Raw genomic sequence first — 24,166 nt, forward strand, 5'->3', positions numbered from 1 at the left:
GTTTGTTCATGAACCAGCTACCTTTGTTGCAGTACAACATTAATCTGGCAGAGCTGGTACAGGTAGTGGCTCAATCGGCTGACATGGCTGACTTTTACAAGTCACTGACTGAGGTATACACATTTCAAGTGATACTCATTACATACAAAATTTATCACTACCGCAGAATATGGTGTAGTTTTGTAATGGACGTTCACAATGGCGGCTAGAAAGCTGGAGCAGCAGGAACAGCTAGGCTCAATAGGCAGTTCAGTGAGGTGCTTGAAGGAGAGGTAAGGACTGCAACAACATTAGGGTGATCTACGATAGGCAAAGGATAAAGAGAGGGAGCTTACTGCTTACATTGGCAAGCAATGTAGTAGGATATTGCAAAGGGTTAGGGACTAAGTGTAGTGGTCACGACACTGCCCGTCAGTGATGTTTTGCTGGATGCTCTGCGTGCATGAGGTTGTAGATTCAAAATTGAGGGTTAAAATAGACATTTGTTGCACCACTATAGAGATTTCGTCCATACGCAAGATCCACAACAAGCGAGGCACACACGAGGTGGAATGGACATGGCGTAGGTAGATATCACCAGAGGAGATAGACAGAGGTAGCCTCAGATGAACTTGAGATAGGCTAGCTACCATGGAATCACAAAAGGCGAGCATTGAGTATGGAGCTGGTTGCAATATTGTAGCCTTCACAGCATTGCCCATCTTCATTAGCCGGAATGGGTCCATGCTCCACAACTCCTCTAATGGTACTGGACAAAAGAGTGGAAGGTGGTGGGACCGGGCTGGTTTGAGGCAAATGCAACCTCACCTGGTTGTAGCACTTGCCTTGCCCCCTTTGCTACAAGCAGGTCGTAGCCAACCGAACATGCCTCTACTCTCAAAGCAAGATAGCTTACGCTACGAGGGTAGCTCTGCTCCTCCCTGCCCCTCTCTCTCTCTCTCTCTCTCTCTCTCACACACACACACACACACACACACACACAAGAGGGCAAGTCTCATGATTCAACCCTCTTTCTCTCTCTGAGCCTTGAGCTGCGCATCGCAGAGGAACACCGTTCATCTCTATGGAACGGGAAAGGGGAGGCAATAATATCTTTGACAATCTTTAGCATCTTCAAAAACAATTAATAATAAAACTTTTGAAATATTAAGAACAAGGCATTATTAAAACACTTTATATTTTAAGAGGCACGGTTATGCCATGCCTTGATAGTTTTGTTTGCTTTTTGCTTTCAATTTTAGTTGCAGCATAGGTCTCGTGGTTTCATTAGTTGCTTAATACTTATATCTTGATTCTTCCACATGATCAACATGCGCTTTTATATATCTTCCACATGGCAGGCCTTGTGATTTATCACTTGTTTTTTGTAGTCCTCACAATAGTGATATTAATTAACAAAAAGAATTACAAGCCGCATCAAATGCATCATTTGACTATCATTAGCCTTGTCTTTTAAGCTATGGAGTCAATCACGGATTTGTAAGTTGGAATCAATACAAGGGATTTGTAAGTTGGAATCAATACAAGGGCTCTCCCATGGTCCACAGTGTTAGGATTTGAAGGGCAACCTATTCTTTCAAAAGATGGGTTGTAGAAAAATGCACCCTTCCCTATAGAAGGGTCTATTTTCAATTTGCCCTTCTAATGAGAAAATTTCGCTTAATTTACAAGGCAAGATACTATATTCTGTCAATGAGTATAACCAATATACATATAGACATTGTAAATGAGCATTAATATATATAAAATGTTTTTTAATTAGCTCTTCCATTGACATGTATTCTATTTTTTCACCCTTCTCTATAGAAGGATAATTTTTGAACAAGCCTTTCCAATGACAGACTCAAAAAAACTTTGGCCTTCATACGACCGGCAAAATGCCTTAAGAAGGGCAGATGGGCGTCAAATCCTATCACTGCCCATGGACCCTCTATAGTTTTGGAGGGCCCTCCAATCAAGAAAAAACTACCCATACTTTTTTGCAAACATCGTTCTTCAAATTGTGGAACCTTGTAAGTAGGGGGTCTTTCAATCAGTAGCAAATGCAAAGGGCTCTCCAAGTGAGATCATGTGCAGGTTATCTTTACTTTTGACCTTCTATAACGACCAGACATACATATTGACGTATTGGTTCGTAGCTTATTTTATTCATTATTTTCTAGATGCTCTTTGAGATTCCCTCAAGTGCATGATTCACTACCCAAGTAAAAGAGTAGCTTGCATTTGAACCCCCGCCAAGTCGAAGATTACCCTCCAACTGTTCCTGTAGCCATTCAAGCAAGCACGTTGAGTTGCTACGTTTTCGAAGCTACACAAATAAAAAACACAGCTCCCTCCGTCCCCCCCCCCCTTCACATGTCGCAATGTAGCTCCCAACCAGCTTTGCACACCTCCTTCTCTTCCATCCTCTGCAGATGTCTAACTGATCTGTTGTCGCTTACTCACACCTGACAATTGGTCTACCTGCCGTGTCATCATTCCCATCCTTCACCATAAGGGAATCCCGTAAAGATTCTTCTCCGATTTCCCCCCCCCCCCCCCCCCCAGAATGTGTAGAAGTATATACTTGTGACTCCAAGCTTGAGATTTGAAAATACTAGCGATCTCCAAGCTTAAGTTATGATCCAAACTTTAACTTTTCTTTATATTGCTTTGCCCTTTTCCTTTTCCCAAAGTGAGGTATCTTGTGAGATGCTAGTTAATGAAAACATTTGGCACACCTTTTTTTAAGGTTCACTCTCACTCCATTAATTAATTAAGCCTCTAAATTCCAACCAAGCTTGCATATTGAAAGGAAAAGCCCCTATGCCCTTGTTTATGCACCACTCTTGGACAACACCTCATCACCATCACCATCACGTGCGTGCAGACACACCACTAAGCAAGCCTCAGGACTAAATAACATGGAGCATTTAAGAGGGGGAGGGGTGAGGGGATCAATGAACGAGAAGTCCGCCGCACGCAATCGTCGAGGCAATGTTCGTCGTAGATCTCTTATTAAAACTAAACCCAAACACGGGACCTGTCCGGGTTTAGTTCTAGGCGAATCCAGGTTTAATGTTTACAACACCATGTAAAATGGCATTGCTTTCACATGCACGCGAACAGGCGTCGTGGTTAGCTCAAGCCTCAAAAGGCATTCGGGTGGCCCATCCACCTCGAGATGCCGCCACCCTCCTCCACCTGCGCCGCAATTTTTTGGGGGGGCCCACACACCTCGAGATGCCGCCACCCTCCTCCACCATCGATCCCCTTACCCACCCTCACGTGGGCAACCGTGTTAGTGTCGTGGCAAAGCAAGAGATACTCTGTGCCTCCACCCAAGACTCTCTCTCTCTCTCTCTCTCTCCTCCTTGCCTGCTTGCCAACTCCATACATCCCATCTCCTCGTACCACTCCAGAGTAAAACCCCTCCTCAAGTTTTGCGCGACCTTTGTCCTCTTGCCTCAAATCGTGATTCGTGATGCCTTGCATGAAAGCCAACCTGCTCGTGGCCACCATCCATCGTACACTATCACCATATTCAGACAACATCCTATCAGTGTTAGATCCCCAAGGAATCTTCCAGTCTGCATAGGCCCCCCACCTCCTCATCGCCCCCTCACCCTCCTGCCTGAAGTTGTACCTACCATCGCCTTCTCTGATGACCACCGCTTCCTCTTCTCTCACGACCACCCCTTCATTGCCCACGATGTCTCACTCTTGCAATGCCTGCCATCCACTTCTCTCTCCATAGCCGCACAATCAAGAAATTGGTGCACACCTTTGTGCAATCTCCCTCTCTCCCCAAATTCTGGGAACAAAACCACAGGTGACTTCTAACTGTCTCCTCCCTTCACCCCCTCGTCCATCACAATGCCTTCCAACCAACTCTCACTGGAGCCACACACAGCTGAAAACACCTCTTGGAGCTCGACAAAAAATGGTTGCCCTAGCAAAGAGAAGACAAAATTGCATCTTCTTGCTCAATCCTCTCCTCCCTTCACCCCCTCGTCCATCACAATGCCTTCCAACCAACTCTCACTGGAGCCACACACAACAGAAAACACCTCTTGGAGCTCGACAAAAAATGGTTGTCCTAGCAAAGAGAAGACAAAATTGCATTTTCTTGCTCAATCATCATCCTGCTGGCCACAATTGCAATTAGCCAACGAACTTGCAGAGTCCCTCCGTCTGCTCCCTTGCTCTGTGCACAACCTGCCATCCATTGCCTTGCTTTGTGCATGATCTATGCCAAAATGGCTTGCGCACAACCCTCAATTCTATTGCCCTCCTTTCACCCTACACCCACTCCCATACAATGGCTACCTCCCTTGCTCTGCATAACCACATAAAAGGGGTTTTTGCCTTGCTCCACAACATGAGTCTCTCCTTCCACATGCGTTCATCTCTCTCTCTCTCTCTCTCTCTCTCTCTCTCTCTCTCTCTCTCACGAGTGAGGAATCCCAAACCTCGAGCAAGAATTTTCGAGCAATCCATGAACCGAGCAAGATAGGGCAAGCTACACTATTTAAAACCCAAAGTCGTTTAAGATTTTTGAGATGATTTCAAGCACAAACAAGAAATATAAACAATATTCCACTTATTTATAATGATAAACCCACAATAGTCTTTTGAGTTGAGAGATCTCCTTGATCATGGGCTTGGTAAAATGTTTCTCTTCCTTGTCACACCATGGACACTTTATCTCTCTCCTCGGGCCTTATTGCCCTTGGATATTTCCACCAAGTTTACTGATTGTTGGAAACATTGGCACCATGATTAAAATGGCCTTCAAAGTCATGACCTCATAGGGGTTGTTAGAGATTTGGGTGTTTATAGATTAACTAGCACCAAGTATGACATAGTAATGCATGCATGGCTGCAATATATCCCAATCTCATTGCTTGCATAGAAAGAAAAATGTTACTCAATCCCAGACCTCTATCCAAGGGTTAAACCACAAGCCTTATGCTAAAAAAGTAAGGCTCTTGCCACTAATACAAATCTCAAGACTATGTAGAGAGGATTCTGTCCTTCTCTTCTCTTCTTATTCTTCTTAATTCTCCTCTGTCTCTCTCACTCTCGCTCTCTCTAACTCAAGCTGTTGTGATTTGATGTACAATAAGTTGTTGTATAGATCATGGTAGAAACTTTGGAAGAATTCTGCTGCAATGAGGACATTTTTTAAAGAAATCCACATCATGGTATATATTGAGGTTTGCATCAACCCATCATATATAGCCAGCCATCGGGGGGGGGGGGGATATTGCATTGATTTGATAGAAGAGTCACCAAGGTTGATAGTCATGATCAATGTACTGAGGAAAACTTTGTGCTCCCACATGGCCCCTCCCTTTCACCTACTTGTGTGTCTAATAATCATGGTTACAACCTATCCCCTTCTTGGACACTCTCTTTGATCTCTTTTGCTTGTGTAGATTCCTTATAGTGTTGAAAAACCTACTAGTTTTAGAGAAACGTAGTGTGAAACCCTTGATATATTGATATATATTCAATGTACCTCTTAGTGTTGTTTACTTTGAACACGAGTCTAGAATCTATAGAGCTATCTGCCATAGCCTCAACCCATTTTCTTCTTGCAAAGATCGACCTTGTTCAAGAGACTAAGCTACTGATCACATCTCTCAGAGTCCTGGTTCTCCATTGTCATTGTAGCCCTCTCTACTACTCGCTAACAGCATTATTGCTAGCGATATTGTGATACTAGCATCTCGAGCGATTTTGCTATAGCTCATCTCCCACAAACGTACGTGCTGATGGAGTGCACAAGCCACTCATCCTATAGAACCTTTCTCATTTTCTAGAATTTTAGAGCCACGTTTATTAGGATATGCATGCATGCTTATGTGATAATGTGTGTGTTTTTGTGTGTGTGTGTGTGTGTGTGTGTGTGAGAGAGAGAGAGAGAGAGAGAGAGAGAGAGAGAGAGAGAGAGAGAGAGAGAGTAAGAGAGAGAACTTAGAGCTGAGCAAATATGCAACTCATAAGAGCACGTGATTCCTATAGGCCAGAATGAGAATGAGGTATTGAGGCTGTAGTGCATCCTATAGCTTGTTATCAATCATGAGTCATGAGTGACAATATTTAGTCGCTCCTTGCTAACGGAATCCTTGGATGACACAATTTCGAGCACATACACCTAAGCAATACAAAACCTAACCTGATCGCTCTTCATCACAAAGAAATCAAGTGTGTGCGTGAATTTAATATAGTTTGTTTATCACTCTCACACTCCGTACCCTAGAGAACTTCACCCAACCAATCTCTCTCTCTCTCTCTCTCTCTCTCTCTCTCTCTCTCTCTCTCTCTCTCTCTTTAGTCCCCATCACAAGCTTTGATAAGACACTCTTTAGTCAGATAATTGTACAAATAATATACAGTTTTGTCCTTGATTATATTAAGTGCAGTTTTAACAACTCAAATTCAGCTTCGAAGGTTCCCTATAGAGAAACAATGCTACTCAAACAAGTTTACATCATACTTGCATGGCTGCCTAGTGTTGTACGTGTTGCAGCCAATCCCCACCATGCATAGGATTCGATCGATCAACTTCTTGGCAATGGTAAACATAGGATTGCACACGTTCTCCTCCCTCTGTCACTATCTCAACAACTTCTCGATCATAACTATGGAGAATATTCTCGTCGTTCAAAAGTGTCATGCAACCTTCCAACATTACCAGAAGTACCAAGAGACATTGTGTAACCGAGAACAACATGGCCTGCTCTCGAGTCTCAAAGCAGGGCGACGCACTCCACCAGAATTGCAGGAGGAAAGACGACCTCCAAGAAGCCAGGCGCGCCTGGCTTGCACCGCCTCACCAGAAAGAGGGGGGCTGATGTCAGGCCTAGAGTTACCGTACACAAGCACATGCTGCACAGAAGAAGTGTTGGACGTGTTGCCATTGCAGCAAGCGGCCTGCTTTGCCTCTTCCAATGCTGCCAATGATGTGGATCCCTTGAACTGTCGGGTAATGGCTGCCCCATTCTCTCTCTCTCTCTCTCTCTCTCTCTCACACTCAGAGTGTGTGTGTATGTGTGTCAATTTCAACATCATCCCCTTTGTCCTAGAGCTTGACAATAGCAAGTGTATGTGTGTGCTAGAGCCGGCTCGTCTAGTCCCATACAAAATAGAGCTGAAGTTGTTGCTTTTGTGTGAGGGCCTGCGAAATGAAAGACAGTTGCACCCTGCGAAGTAATTGCCCATAGCGAGGGTGCCCATTGCTTCGTTCCAACGATGCTTCCTGTAGCGAAAGCAAAGACATTTTGTAGCCTGCAATACTTGCTGCGATACTTCAATTCCTGTAGCGAAAGCAAAGACACAAGCATGGCCTTTACCCTGCGTGCCCATAGCAATATCGTCGTCCAGTACCGCCTACCCTCCAGAATGTATCAAGAACCTCTCTCTAGCCATGCACGTCGGCGCGGATCACTAGAGGGAGATGGATTGCACCCTGTGGAGCTGCCTTGGTCACACGTAGGAATATGATCGTCCAGCTTTCCCACCTTCCAAAATGCAAATTGAACCTAAAAAAAACTCTCTCTAGCCATACGCGCCGGCGTGGATGGCTAGAGGGAGTTAAGACTTTATTAAGAGGTGACTCTTGCCTAGGGGGATTGGCAGTAGTGGGGAAATGATCACCAATCGCACTTGGAAAAAAATTATAGGCACCCACTATTGGGCACTGACGACGTTGGTGGGGATGGTGTGGTATTTAGTCAACACTATGCATGATGGAGCTGATGGTTATATTGTCTTGTGGGTGACTACGTCCATGGGTCTCTACCTTGCACTTTCCTTCAAGGGTGAATCTGGGCTTATCCTGGATTCATCCAGGTACATTTTTTAGTCGTATAGCGGACATGCAGACTTCACATTATGAAGTTTTGTCCGAGTTACGACCAATTGATATTGTGCTAATTCTTTCTATCTTTTGTAGTGCGTGCCCTATCAACTACCTCAATTTTGTGCTAATTTTTATTATTATTTTATGCTTCTTTTAGTGCCCTTGATCTTCGGAGTCATGACAGAAACTCAGTACGCTGAACTTTGTGTTGATGTATGCTCATGTGTGTGCGCGTGTGGTGTGTGTTGTGATGGGGAGCATATGTTAGTACCTAGTTCTACACCCACTATTGGGCACTGACGACGTTAGTGGGGATGTCGTGGTATTTAGTCAATACTATACATGATGGAGCTGATGGTTATATTGTCTTGTGGATGACTACCATGGGTCTATACCTTGCACTTTCCTTCAAGGGTGAATCTGGGCTTATCCTGGATTCATCTAGGTATATATGACTCAGCGGGTGCATTCATATTGTACGTGCCACAACGCCCCAACATCGACATTCCTTTTTACAAATAGCCTTGCATTTAGCCTGTTGTTGTAACGTCTAGATATAAAAGAAAGTGTCAGCTTTTGAAGCGACAAATGAGATACGAGCTAGTGGTTATGTGATTCGCAACTACAGGTGAGGGCTAGAGATCAAACCCTTGTCTTTATTTTGCACCAAAAAGTACCAAACTTGCTTCTATTCTGAGGGAAAAGGCGTCCCTCTAGTGGGTCTCAAAACTAAGTGCCTTTTTTGAACCAATGGAGGCTTGCCACCTTGATTGAGGGTATGAAGTTCTAGGTAGTCCGGAACCCCCGAAATTTATTGCATGCATAGCCATTTGGACCCCTCAACCTCTCTCTCTCTCTCTCTCTCTCTCTCGCGCGCGCGCGCGCGCAAACCGGGTCATGTCCAATGGCTAAAGAGAGATTGGCCTTCAACCCAGCTACCCTTTATTGCTCTTAATCTACTTGTTTTGAATAGCATGTCTTGAGGTCAAGACTCATTGGATAAATATTTCACTTGGGATTGTTTGTACCAAATGAGAGCTTCACTTTCCTTCTCTCTCTCTCTCTCTCTCTCTCTCTCTCTCTCTCTCTAGATACACACACACACACGTGTGTGTGTGTGCGCATACATATGTATATATACATATATAATAGGCATGGTAAGAGATAGGTGCAAAGGAAAAATAAAAACCAATGTACTTGACAATGGAGCACTATGAACATCACCATACAAAAAGCAACACATCATGATGTGAAAATTAACATAATTAGAAAGCTAGATGTTTATAGATGCATACAAACATTTGCTCGGGTTTGTCTTTGCTCGGAAAAACTCGCTCGATGCGTGGTAAGACTCTCACGAGTCACACACACACACACACACACACACACACACACACACACACACACACACACACACACACACACACACACACACACACACGCGCGCACACACACACACGCGCGCGCACGTTATTTGCAAGGCGCAACCGCCTCAGCTAACCCCGAACCTGACAACACACTCAGACATGAAAGTAATATATCATCATCACTTCGCTTTTGTCCTGACACACGAGGTCTGTGACCTCTCTCTCTCTCTCTCTCTCCCCCCCCCCCCCCCCCCCCCCCCAACACGTGCCCAATCCCTCCTTTTTCTATTCAAAGCTATGGAAGCATCTCCCAAGATTCTGGTTAAACAAATAAATGAAAAATTGGCACCAGTAAGCTTATCTTACTACTCGGCCCTAAGATTCCTCAAATATGAAGGTAGGAATCTGAGGACTGGAAACGAAAAATGATTGCTCTCATTCATGAGCTGCTCTCTTTCTCTCTCTACCATGTAGGAATTGCTCTCTCTCTCTCTCTCTCTCTCTCTCTCTCTCTCTCTCTGATTTCCATCTCCCCACACCCCATCTCCTTTTGCCACTGTGCAGTAAAGCCCCTCCCCAAGTCCTATACGATCTCTCCACTCCTACCTCATAATTTTGATGCTAGGGATCAAAGCCAAACTGCACATGCCCTCCATCACCCTATCAGCATCGGATCTGCCCTCCATGAATCTGCTAGAGAGAGAGAGAGAGAGAGAGAGAGAGAGAGAGAGAGAGAGAGAGAGAGCGCCCTTTTGCCTGTTTCCTCACACACACACCGCTTTTCGCCTCTCGCCATCAGTTCATCTCCCTTGGTTGCCAACATTGCTGGACATTGCAACAAGGTCTTCAACATCCCCCCTCCACCTAGCAACAACGAGCTACTGTTCCTAGTGAGGGTGACAGAGCAGGCCCCTTCTCATTTTGGTGCTCTGTTGCACATGCGCTTGGCAAAACCCATCACGCCTACCTCCCTCACGACCACCTGCAACACGGTGCAAGTCAAAGAGATCTTGCAAGTGCACAGTCAACAGCTAGAGAAGCATCCTCTCTCTCTCCACGAGGATTGTCTCTGTCTCAAGGTGCCCAGCGGAAGAGAGGCATTTTGTCCATCTGCCCTCGCGCTAGAGAGAGAGAGAGAGAGAGAGAGAGAGAGAGAGAGAGAGAGAGAGAGAGAGAGAGAGAGAGAGAGAGAGAGAGAGAGAGAGAGAGAGAGAGAGAGAGAGAGCACTTGTTTTTGAACTGCTTGCAACAGCGAGATGCGAGATGTGATCGCGAGCGAGAGAGAGAGAGAGAGAGAGAGAGAGAGAGAGAGAGAGAGAGAGAGAGAGAGAGAGAGAGAGAGAGAGAGAGAGAGAGAGAGAGAGAGAGAGAGAGAGAGATTTTTTCACTTTAAGTTGAAATCCCAACCACTTGTCGCGACTGGGGAGTGGCAGTGGGGACACTCTTTTTCTCACCCTCCTTTTTTCCCTCAAAAGTTGAGGAGCATCTCCTTTAGATTCTTACTAATCAACCCGAAATGAAAAATTGGGCCGGCCTACTCTATGCTTTGTAAGTGGTATATTCCCATCATAATAAGTAGTCCCAACAGTTGTTTTAGGGGGAATCCAACAAGATGCCAAGGTTATTAGCACTGGTGTGTGAAGAGAAATGAAATTAAGGAGGCACGTGTTGCCATGGCTGAAGCGAGGTGTCCGGGGCAAATCAGATGGGCAAGTAATTTTATGTGCGCTGGTAGAGGTGCGCAATTGTATTGACTCCTCGAGGAGCGAGCAGCAGGAGAGGTAAGTGTGCTGCTCTGTTTCGAGAGGTCACAACAGTTGCATGATTAAATGTATCTACTATATTGTTGTTTTCTTTTGGTTTACTGATTGGTAACACAAGCATGCTGACAATGTGATTTTATGTATGTAGTGGAAGAATGGAAGACAACCAGCTCATGCTTACAATGGGAGAAACACAACCATATGAGCTCTTGGATGACATTGAGGATCCACGACTCAACAACATAGAACAGACGATAGTGGAAATTTTGCACGAGTTGCGCCGCAATGACCTTAGTGACTCTTTGTCTCTTCGATCAGAAATACTAACAACAATACATAATTTAAAGGAGATAATCGAAAGCTATCAAGTTGAGCTTATAGACGTCCAGCTTTCTAGGGTTGAAGAGCAGATCTATGCATTGCGCAGTGAAGTGTCAAGCTTCAAAACACAGTTGAATAAACTAAATGCACTGATAACAAGACTCTCGAATGTGATCAATAGGAGCGGGGTTCAACAACCCAGTACTGGCTCTGGAATTTTGTGGATTGGATGATGTTTGCTACAATAGACAGATTTTGTTGGCAGGTTTCAAGGATGTGTAGTCAAAAATCTTGAATTTCTTGAATACACAGATTTTCTTGTAAAATTCTAATTACCTCCTATGCATACTGCACCGTCGAATCTTGGATAAAAAAAGATATACTTCATCTCTATTTACCTCTCGTACATAGTCCTCCCTAAAATTTTGGATAAAAGAAGATACACTTGATCTCTATACATATGCTACTGTCTCTACTCTTCCAACATCTATACAACAATCATTTTTGTTTCATCTTGACATGTTTAATCTTCTATCTCACACGATGTTTCCATGAAACAATGTATCCAAAGCCCTGAAGCTTTCCATGGGACATGTCGGTGGGACTATTTTTTGTTTCATCTTGACAAGTTTAATCTTCTTTCTCACACGATGTTTCCATGAAACATTGTAACCAAAGCCCTGAAGCTTTCCATGGGACATGCTGTTGGGACTACGTATTGGCAGAGATATCCTGTGCAATGAAGCGAAGCTACGAATCAAATCAGGTGCTAGCAATGAGAAAAAGGATGGCGCGCGCTTGCTTGAGATGACCACGCGTAATAAAATATGATGAACCTGTTCGAGCTAATGCATGACGACATCTGAGGAGATTCGGTCTAATAAATTAAAGTTGAGCGAATAGGATAGTTTATTAATAATAGGGCCCCTTGAATTTTGAAGGCCCTCTAATTAGAGGGTCTATGGAGAGACCTCTAAGTAGTGGACAAAGTTATTTTTCTCCTCAAAGCAAGTTGGTGCAACAATAGAAGTTTTCAGCAAAATGAGCAAGCTCACTTGAGCACCCTCAAGGCTAAATAACATAGCACATTCAATGAGGGATGGTGAGGGGATCCACAGCCTAGAAGTCCACACACAAAACTACGGTAATCACAGCCATAGGCATCACATTAGTACTAAAATCGGGTATGAATTGCACCCCCTAAACCCGAGCAGCGCATGTTGACCTACGATAAAAGATCATAAAAACAAGGAGGGGTAGATGATGTGCGAGTTGGTGAGGTGGTGAGCCCATGTGACCGAAAAGCTAGGCCCTGAGGTGGTGGGTTCAAAATTGTCTGATTTTTGAACAACCCTGATTTTTGCATTGCTTGCTTTTCATTCGCCTCGATTTTCATGTTACCTGGGTTAGCCTGCCCTACATATGCTGCTTGGGACTTCCGGTCCATTTACCACCCCGCATTGAATGCTTTGTGTTAGTCTCCGCGCTCAAGTACTCGGCACACACATCATGCATAGTGTGTACTCTCGAGAGTATCTCCACTTGGTACTATTGAGTGAATGACTTGAACTTCAAGAAGCTAGTAGGAAGGTCAACAATATTGTTATATTAGATATGTATATATGGGTGGCAGCTCACGACACTATGTAGCACAGGGTCTTAATGACCCCGGGGCAGTGGGATCGATGGTTGCCGAGTTGTTGTAGGAATCTCTAGGAGGGTGGACGGTTGAAAAAAAAAGTCGCCCCCCACTGGAGACTCAAACACGGGACCTCTCACTTAAGAGCTCGACGCTCTAACCATGTCTTGCGTAGGATTGCTTGTCCCCAAGGCCAAGCCACTCCCTCAGAAAGTGAACTTGAAGAGGGGAAATAGTAAAACAAGAAAAGTAAACAAGAACACAAAAAATAAACAAGGACAAATTGGATGACATCCGAGCTTCATGGGAACGTGCTTCACTTGAGCGCCGTCAATCCCACCGCTTGCACTTCATTCAATATCCCGCGTCAGATGGCACTGAGCGGTAGCAGGGTGTTGGGATCCTACAGAAACCGCTCAATTGTTCTTCAACGGTGTTGTCATCCAGCTCTTCTCATCACACATACAACTTTCAAAGCCGTCGTGTGCACCATCTTGGGCAGCATCATGCTAATCACAGGTGGCTCGCACCACAAAATTAGCTATCTTCTCCTGCTCAGCTGAAGATTCAACATAATTTCAAAGCCCTTTTTACCCCCAGCAAGAAGGAATTTCGAGACAGTGAGTCAATAATTACAACTTTCATTAGTATTCACAAGCTTTCAGATTAAAGATACTCACAGTCTCACATCCCACAATTGTCTGTTGCACACCAAGTCTAGTTATCATAGAAGATTGGAGAGTGTTTTCTCACACACTTGGCCATCAAGCATCACGCTCATTACTTATTTACATTTAATGATCTATCCTTAAAGGTATTACACAATGTATACAGTTTCTCTTATGTACAGAGAATTCCGTCACAACTTCAAAGCAACCATCATCAACCTATCAAAAGAAAGCATTGTCTCAAAGCTTTCCAGAAGACAAAGTCCGATAGGAGAAAGATTAGAGAAAGGTTTAACCAAAGAGGAAGTTGGTAGCAATGACTGATTTTTTGTGATGTTCTCTAGATGTATTTTTCCTTTTTCTCTTGTAGTGGAGTCATGCTCTAGATAGCTTGGATTAGCTTGGTCTCGATGTCGTCTGCATTGTTTCAAGGGAGGTGTTTATCTTTTGGATTGGGGATATTCTATTTGTCTCCTAGATCGGAAATGTTCTATTTGTCTCTTGGATTGGGGATGTCAATTTTGTGCCTAGATTGGAGTGTCTTATTACACTTTGTTACTTGTCATAGCCCAAAACCTAGGGGGAGGGTTGTTGGGATTTGTGGGCTTTGCTCTATGTCCTACTCCTTTGGAATATATCCTTGCTTGTCTACATTGTGTCTCAATATTTCTTGAATTACACACACGTGCGTGCATACATGCACACACCATGCATGCTACTCTCACTAATCGACCCTAACATGTAGTACTATGACTGTTGCCAAACGAGACAATGGCAATGCCTCAATAGTTAATAATCCCCAAAACTCACATGAGCAACTTCAAAGGCCTGAGTAGAGTGGCGAATGAACCCTGTTAGTACATGGGCATGCGAAGTTAGGCAATTATAGCAAAGCTCATTTTCTACATACAAAGGCATTGGCATCTGTAGTGGCACTAGAGGGTGGAAGACAGCCATAGCTTACAAACTTCTTCCAAAAGACCACCACTGTATCACACCCATCACACAGAAGCAACGAGGGGTCACCCTTTAGCAGGCTAAGAGGTTCATAGCCAAAAGACACTCATAAGCTCCAGGATACAGAGCTCCAAGTCTCCATCCCATAAACATTCACAAGATGCAGACTCGCCACCACCTGGCAGCCCATAGAAAATGAATGAAATGAAATGTTTATTAACCTCTACAAAAGGCCTAATAGACCTATGAGACCAATGATTACATCACCATCAAATGTACCAAGTGTACAAGATAATAAGTACTAAAATGTGAACAACTAAGTAAGAAGAAGGAACCAAGTGGTAGAAAAATAGCATGAGCCCGATTGAGTGTGGATATCATCACATGAACTCTCTCATAGGCAGTTGCATCATGGCATCAGTCTCCTCCTCCATAAAGATCCAGGTAGGGACTGTTCTATACCTTGCAATAATGGCGTGAGAGGTTTGCTCAGATGCTTATAGACCCAGATGTGATTATACGTGCAACCATTACACCGCACCCACTCATGTACCAGATCTTACACCCTAAGTTTGACATAGGATGGAACTAGCCAACTTGGTGCACTTCATGATTGTAATTTTTGAGCATATAGATGTGTGCCCATATCCCATAGAGATAGAGCTCCAACCCCCACCTCATGGAACACCCCTCACCATAGGATCACATTTTGTTATTTTGTACTTTTATTTGTTCCCTATAGATGGAGGACACACACCCATACATATATAATTCGTATCATAGGTCGATTTTGGCCTCTAATAGAAGTAAAATGATCTCTCTCTCTCTCTCTCTCTCTCTCTCTTTGACATAAAAATATCTCTCTCTCACCAGAGACTGACTCTGTTTATATAGAGTAGATCTATAGTCGTGTATGTACAACAACCAAGCCAAGACTCTCGTATGAGGTGATCACCACAGACTGAGACATTGCATGATGCAGTAGCCGAGACATACTCACACATTCAACCTAATAAGATACACCATTCTGGGAGCATGCCTCAGAACAATTGGTATGATGAGGAGTTTAGAGAGACGAGAGCACACCTTCAGAGGGATATTCTCCTAAGGTTCATCAATCACAGACAGTCTTGGATAGCCTTCTGACTCCTTGTGTGATGAAAGAAGCAAGTGTTCCTAGCTTAGATGGAGCGAGACTTATACCAGCTATTCTTGTCAAGAGAGGCATGGCGTTTCTTTCATGGGCACTACCCTCCCCCAATGATTATTCCCACCGATGTGTGGGGTCAGTATGCAACATTCTTATATACGGTCCCTAGACAGGCACCCCTCCAGATCCTCTTGATCCATGCCCATCTACGAGTACCTTCTTTACCACTTAGATGGTAAAGACAATCATTGACATGATGAGATCTAGGAGTGCATATGATCATGATGATCTAGTAGCAGAGCACTTTATACATGCTAGAGATATGCTGATAGAGGTTCTTGCACTTTTGTTCAATGGTGTCATGTGTGAGGATCTACTTAAGACTTGGAGACTATCTCTTATAGTGCCTACCTTCAAGGCAAGTGATCCTATAGAGCCTAGAAACTACTGTACTATTATAATTGGACACACATTGGCATGGTTGTACACATCTATACTTGAGCTTCAGTTAAGTAGATTTGAGAGAGTGATGGTAAATGGACAGCAGGACATGCCGGTTTTAGGAGAGGCTTCTCCACTCTTGACCCTACTCTAGCACTTAGAGCCATCATTGAGGAGGGTAGGGCACATGGGAGATGGATTATTGTAGCTTTGTGGATTTTTGCAAAGCATTTCACATGGTGCCTAGAGAAAATTGATTCGCAGATTGCAAGAGATGGGAGTGCCCATTGAGTTGATTTGCGAGATCATGGCTCTATATAGATCAAGGGTGGGACATGTACACACTCCAGAGGGGATATCTTATTTAGTTCACTCCACTATTGGAGTGAAACAAGGTTGTCCATTGTCCCCTACTCTATTTGGTATGTATATAGATGAGGTTTTTGGCCCAGTTGGCACGTGGATTCCATTGGTGCTATATGCTCATGATATTGTGTTGATCTATATAAGGGCCTTCTACTAGCTCTTATGCAAGGCCAACACATCTAAGCCACGGACTTAAAAGAAGAAAAAAATAGTAATAGTAATAATAATTTTTTTATTAAAAATGTTCGAGTAAATTTGGGCTTAATCCAAGCACCCTAGTCTACTCGCAAGACGTTTTCGGTTTACACCATGGGAACATGGGCATAACCAATGCATGGGAAATTAGCTCTTCATTATAAAAAAATTAGCATAAAGAAATGGAAAAAGGAAAGAAAAAGAAAAAGAAAAAGAAACAGAAGATAGGGATAAGGATGAGGTGGTAAGTAGCTTGTTGAAGAAGTTTTGAAAAGCAAGATAAGTTATGAAGATAAGTAAAAATAACTTATCTATAAGGAAGATAAGCTATCAAAGGCACTTATCTAAAATGTGCATAAAAAGAGGGCTTCTCTTTTGATTTTATACTTCTCTCCTTCATTTTCTCAAGGTGAAAACTTGAGATTAAGCTTGAGAAAGCCATAGCCAAGCCTCTTTCACACACGCCTCCTATACACACGCACCCTCTCCAATAGAAGCCATTCCCTAATCATGTTTGTCAAAAACTTGATCTTCATTGCCCTCTCCCTCTCCTCTTTCCTAATTCTTAAGATTTCCATAGCTTGAATTCACTTTGCCTCTTACCAGTCTCTCATTCCACATAGCCAAATTGGTGGTTTTCAAGTGAGGTGAAGAGGGAAAGAGCCAACTACATCAACACACTTCTTCAATACTCTCCCAATCAAGGAGAAGACTCTACCATATACACAATAAGGTAACGTTTTCTTGTTGTCTTTATGCCATTGCACTTTCTTGAAAGATTTACTTTTATGCTTACTTAAATTCATGCCTAAGCTCTCACGTTTCTGTAAGCAATCCTTTCCCTTGCTTGCTTGGGAAGAAGAAATAACTTCTTAATTTTGTTGTTTCCTTCTAATTATGGTTCATTACTAATCATAACTAACCATGTTGCTAACAACTAATCACGATGTTATTTCAAGTTCTGTTATTTCAAGTTTATTAGACTACCAGACTAATATGGCATAGAGAGAGTAAAAAGCACTTTCTTTAACCATAGGGTATTGGACATTATATGTACCTAAATAGTATGCATGATTGAATGGTGTGACATTTCAAGTTTCTTACATTACCAGACTAATATGACATAGAGAGAGTAGAAAGCACTCTCTTTAACCATAGGTAATTGGACATTATATGTACCTAAATAGTATGCATGATTGAATGGTGTGACTAATATCCTTAATTATCCCTTAATCTCTTGCATAAAGCGTTTGATTGATTTTAAAGTTATTTTACACTCTTATCTAAATTACTCTTATAAAAGTAATTTTATCAATCAAAGGAAACTAAATAATGGAATTATTTTGGAACTAACCTTATTTTCCAAAAGAGGAATTATGATTTCTTCAATAGAAACGCTCTTAATTTGGCATAAATTATGTGTGTAAAAGTTTTAGTGAAATACTAAGTTAATATCTAACTCTTAAGAAGGAGTTGAGTTTTAAGGATAAGTTTATCTTAACCAATTCGCTTCCAAATAAGGTTATTCCCTCCCTTCTCTCTTGCCAATTGGAAAATTTTAAATCTTTAAGCCTCTCCTACCTGTGTTATTAATCCTCTCCATGAAAGCAAGAGGTAAGCCTAAACCCTATCTTGAGAAGAATTTGATAATCATTCATACTCCATTGCATGAGCATTTTGCATGATATTAGCATGTCCATTCTTAGGAATGTTGCATTTTCACTCTTGCACTACCATTCATTGAAAGGTTCTACTCTTATACAAGCAAGCATTGACTCTTGTATAATCACTCAAAAGAAGTTTAAAAATGTAAGTTGGTGCACTCTAAAGTTGTATGTTTTGCAAGTCATGACCCAATCTAAAGCAAAGATCATCATAAAGAACATATGCATTATTCTTTTCAAGTTTGTATTCTTTCAAATTTGTTTTGCAATTGTTGTGATATGAAGGGGTAGCTTCACGGATGTCGCGTGACCGTGTTGCTTGAACATAAAACTCTCATTGCTTCCATGGAGATTCCCCATGGATGGCAAAAGAAACAATTGGGAATTGTTCAAGACGGGGTTAACTTGAAACTGATGTCGAGACAAACCCTTAACTCCCAAGAGACTCATCTCTTTCTTAAGGTCTTGTTTTGAGTAAATATTAAAATGAACTAGAAACTAAGAGATTATAACTCAAGAAACTTAATCTAAATTGAAACTAGGATTAAAACTTTACGGAGAAGATTTGACGTGGATAGCCCTGGCATAAGTAGAAGTTTTCAATGTGAAACTTGTCTTACATGTTTGGAAAAAGGCCGATGCTGGTGTTTACTTGTGGGATAAAACGGGGAATGGTCCTTTCTGGCTAGGACTAATAATCGTTGGTCTATGTTTTGAGCTCGCGTTCATTCAATGCCCTAGAAATGGGATTGGATGGGAGTGTTTCCCGATCGGATGGTGAGACTCGCAGATGCGTCTGGAAATCGGCCTAGTCCAGGTAGAACTAATGCCGATGGGAAAAGGAGGAAGGAAATTGGATCCATGAAGGGTTTGGATAAGGAAGGAAGATGTGATTTAATCAAGAAACTCTTCTAATTGTTTGGTAAAAAGGAACCTTGGAAAGGCTAGGAACCTAAATGGGCTATCTCGCAATTGTCCTGATAAGCTGGACCTTTGCTCTGCTTCTCGGATTATTGATTTAAAAAGAACTTAGAGTAGATTATCTTTGAAGCCTTTCCCACATAAGATAAAGAATTGAAAATTGTGTAAAGCGAGGAGACAAGATACCCAAGGTTTGGGACGAGGATAGGATTATGCTTGAAGAAGTATATGTGATTTCTTGAAAAATAACTAGACAACTTTAATAATACTAAAGGAAAAAGGAATTAGGTCTCCCCAATCTCATAAAAATAAAAATTCTTTCAAAACATAGCAAGTGCATAAGTGAAGGGTGAGTTTAGGAAATGAAAAGAGAGATGAAGGTGGAAAGTCAAAAGACAAATGAAGGTGGAAAGTCAAAAGACCTCTTGTGTCCATATAAATAAGTGTTTCTCTTCTCCTTCACTTTTCCTTTAGCATTTTCTTCTCTTATCTTTAGCATTTTCCTTCCTCTCTCTCTCTCTCTCTCTCTCTCTCTCTCTCTCTCTTGCACGCAATGTTGTATCCATCCTTCCCAATTAGTATTGTTGCAAATCTATGTGCTTCATCATTGCCTGTTGTTACGTGCTATAGACTAATGCATCGCTTTTCTCGCTGTTGAGGGGAATCTTTGAATTAGGAATATCTTTTAATTCTTTTGAAGCCATTAGGAATACTATTAGGTCCCCACAATTTTAGAAAAATTGAAAGCCTCTAGAAGATATCAAATGAAAAAGTGAAGAGCAAGAGCCACACTTTGAAAAGTAAAGTCTCTGGATAATATTGGAAAGGCCAAAGGCATCTTGCTCTATCTGTGAAGAAGGGCCTCGCTTGCATGCTCCTTCCCTTTCCTAGTGTTTATAGCTTCTTGGGGCCGGGTCGCACTAGGGTGAGTGGAGGGAGAGGGGGGAGGCCACCTTCTAATTTCGAAAAGGGGAAATTACCAAAATACCCCTCTAATTTGTGGAAATTCCCCAAAATACCCTCAAATTTCAAAAACTCCCAAAATACCCTTGTATCTATTTTGGTTGGGTAATTCAAAATTTTCTAATCTTTATTCCTTTTTGACAATTGAGATGCATTTGTTAGTGCTTAACATGTAATTTTTCACAAATTACCTCGCAAAAAAAGGCAATTATGTCTAAAAATAATGAAGCATTTCATCTCCAAAGCCTACGTAACCAACTCAAATTCTAGTTTTAGCATCTTGTATTTATACACAATAAGTCATCTTATAAAAAGCTAGAAATGTTTTTATCTTTGGAGAAATTTAATCTCACGACCAGGGGTATTTTGGAAAATTTGAAGGGCATTTTCGGAATTTATGACCATATATCGGGGGTATTTTGGGAATTTTTGAAATTTGAAGGGTATTTTGAGAATTTCCACAAAGCAGAGGGGTATTTTGGTAATTTTCCCTTTCAAAAAAGGAGAAAAGCAAGGCAAGAATTTTGAATGGAAATTTTGCACCTACTAGCACTACAAAAAAGGTAGGGATTATGCTATATTTCCATGAGGGCTTTCCTCTCCTCGTTTATAGGATGCACTCTTCAAATCAAAAGTTGGCACATGACATTCATTCCATCCTTATAAATATCCCTTCTTAGAAAGAGAGGTGGTGTGACCTAGGATCTTACTTTCCCCCCACTAAAATAGTTGTGATTCACCTCTTAGTCTTTTCTCATCCATTGAGTTTCCTTGAAGTGGAGACAAGCTGAGAGTGGGGCAGTGTTGAGTCCTATCGACACCATGGCAAAGGACAATGCACGGATTGGTTACTTTTTTATAAAACAAGGATATGCAGTAGGTAGCAAAATTCAATGGGTAATTTGGTTAGCTTGGCAAGAGTAGAACCAATGCCATGTCCTCGTGAGTTCAAAATTTGCCTTGAGATTTTTTAATAGGCATGCACTAGGGTGGGTTGTAGAGCAAAATGGAATCTACAAAGATTTTGCCTAATAAAATTGAAGATGGGCAATTAGGTCTCCCCAATCTCAAAAAAAAAGGAAAAAGGAAAAAGGAAGTAAAATGTTCTAAAAAAGAAAAAGGTGGGAACGACCTGATAAATGCTCACTTGCAAGGGTATTCAATAGTTTGCATGCTACTTTCGAATGCTTGAAATGTATTCTTGGTTCAACATGTTTGGGATATTGTTTTCTAAGATCATAGTACTTCAAATGGAGATGACAACTGTAGAAAAGAAAGAATAAAAGAAAGAGGACATGATAAAGAAATTTGTCTATCTCATCTTTCCTACCAAAGAAAGAATTAGAAAATCTGCAAATATGGGAGACCTAGTACAATATAAGTAGAATAATGCCTTGGGGCCCATTACTATGATTTGGATAATCTCTCTCTAGACATGGTGATAGAAAAATTGGGAGTAGGTCCCAAGTACTATTGTTGGACCCTTGTTAAAAACAAATTAGCATTGTATTTGGGCTTGTAAGTCATTTTTTATCCAAGTCTATAATATTATATTTTGTGTTACTATGAACCCTAGGGATTTAAGAGCAACCCTCTCAAAAACATGAAATGGGAGAACTTATATATATAAAAAAAGTTGAAGAAGTGCTTCCCTTGACCATTAATTATTTCTCAATTATAAATTTTGGATGAGATAAAGAGAATCCATCTTTTGAAATGTCTGACTTTAAAATAATTTTAAATCTACCTTTGAGTTTTTGTGAATCTATCGCTAAGAGGAAGTAGTTTTGTTTGCCATAGCCATAAAATATACCACGTAAACTCCCAAGAGATAGAGCTGCTCAGGACTCGTCGCCTGTAGGTAAACTTCACAATCAATGCTTCCGAATACACGAGCGTCACCATCACTTCAAGTTGTCCATGTACCAAATCAGATGTCCCTTGCTACAACACTCATAGAAGATTTGGGCGTGACAAGGATCTGAAGGCCCTACTCAAATCAGTGCAACCATGTTCATTTTTAGGGACGGGTGATGATGTGCCCACCCAACTAGAAGAATGGATCATTCATATGGATGACTACTTTGCTCTTGCCAGCTACAATGCAGTTGCTCAAGGAATAATGGGGAGAGCTAAGTTAGAAGGACTAGCAAAAACATTGTTGAAGCTCAACTACCAATCTCGCCAAGTAGCAGAGGTGACCCAAATGTGGGATGAGTTAAAGCATCGTCTCAAGGAGAGATATATTCCCCTAGACTAATCCACCGCTAAGATGAATGAGTCTCTTCCTTACAAGCTGGGGAATAGGTCTGTTGAAGCTTACTATGAGGAGTTTGTATGACTTTCACGATATGCTCCTCTCTTGATAGAGGAGCAAAAGCTAAGTCGCTACCCTTGGGCTTGGAGAAGATTTGGCTCATTAAGTAGAATCCCTTTGACCTACCTCACTGATGGATTCTCTAATCCGGGACAAGTCAAAACACAAGAGTATTTTTAAGGGAGGTACTATAACAAGTAGGAAGAATGATCTCCCTTCCAACCCCAATCAGCCCTCCCGAGCACCCAAAGTACCATTTATACCAAAGCCAGTTACCCAACCCCAATCACCACCGCACTTTTTTCGTGTGAATGCTCTTACAATCACTTAGAGTGGAAGGCAAATTCAATGCTACGAGTGCCTGGAATTTGGTCATAAGAAGGCCCATTCCCCTAAAGGAAATGCCCCTAGTAATTTGAGCCCCCATGTTAACTTTCAGAATCACCCTAATCAAGGGGAATAGTCTAAAACCTTAGAGCTAGAGGAAGAAACCCAACCCAAGAAATAACTCCTCCTACCACTCATTTTCATGCTCAAGGACTGACTGTCAACCCACCTAGATCAGCAAGAGTAAACTTTGTTTCAGTAAAGGATGAGATAGATGAAGAAGCCAAATGTCTATGCTGCCTTGAATGCTAGTGACAGTATGAGGATGGAGCTAGATAAAATTTTAGACATGAAGGAGCCAAAGCGGCTACACAAAATGGTTTAGGAGGTTTTGGTCCGATGGGAGAGCTATCCCATTGAAGGTACTTCCTCGAAGGACTAGAAACATCTTATTTGTCAGTTTTCTCATCCTTTTGTGATCGTATTAATCTTCTCTAGCCAATGTAATCGATGAGTACAAGCTCCATCTTGTTACTTTTTGTGTCACTCAGGTAATGCCACCTTTTATAATACGACCGTTTTTGCTACATAATAACGAGATTAGTGTTATCCTTTAAATTTTGTAACTTGGATCATTGTATGGAATTGCAAAATAAATATATAAATTGATTTAGTTATGTCTAAAATTATCTTAGGACTTCTACAAGATATCAGATAGACAAAACTAAGAACAAATTTAATTGTATCTCTCAAGGGAAATCAAAGAAAGGAAGATCTAAGACAAGGACCAAGATCTTATTATACGATGGACTTGTTAAAAGATACAACCAAGATAGATTTTTTTACAAGTCAATAAACCCATCCATCACATGATCACAAAAGAAACTATCATAAGCAGGGCACAAACTAGGCCTTTTATCCATGGGAAGAATTCGTTGTGAAATTGTTGCACTGATCTCTCGAGTATGAGGTGAGAAGTTAAAGGGTCCTCTAAGAAGTAAACCAAAGTGAGGAAAAAGATATATCTTTCGATCAGAAAGAAATTGTGTAAGCAAAAAGATTTGTTGAGAAAACCCACGATGCATTGACCTCGTCATGTAGTAAAATTGAGAACCCAAACCCATTGCTTCAATAACCATAGCCAAGTGAACATTATTGTGAAGTGTTCCTTATCCCAAAGTGTTACCCTTGTGATACCTGAAAACGTCCACCATTTGGTTTGAGCCACTGAAGTTCCCAAGTGAGGGAAGAGCAGGTG

General features: G+C 41.8%; 2 pseudogenes across 1 annotated transcript in view; both read right to left on the bottom strand.

Annotated features, from left to right (window-relative positions):
* LOC147452266 (uncharacterized) overlaps positions 1-24,166 on the bottom strand; it is a 157,429-nt pseudogene that overhangs the window by 79,191 nt on the left and 54,072 nt on the right. The window lies entirely within an intron of this gene.
* LOC147452267 (uncharacterized) lies at positions 6,497-6,989 on the bottom strand (annotated as a pseudogene).

This window comes from Adiantum capillus-veneris, chromosome 8 (assembly GCF_014529385.1).
Source record: "Adiantum capillus-veneris isolate H3 chromosome 8, ASM1452938v2, whole genome shotgun sequence".
Taxonomy (NCBI): Eukaryota; Viridiplantae; Streptophyta; class Polypodiopsida; order Polypodiales; family Pteridaceae; genus Adiantum; species Adiantum capillus-veneris.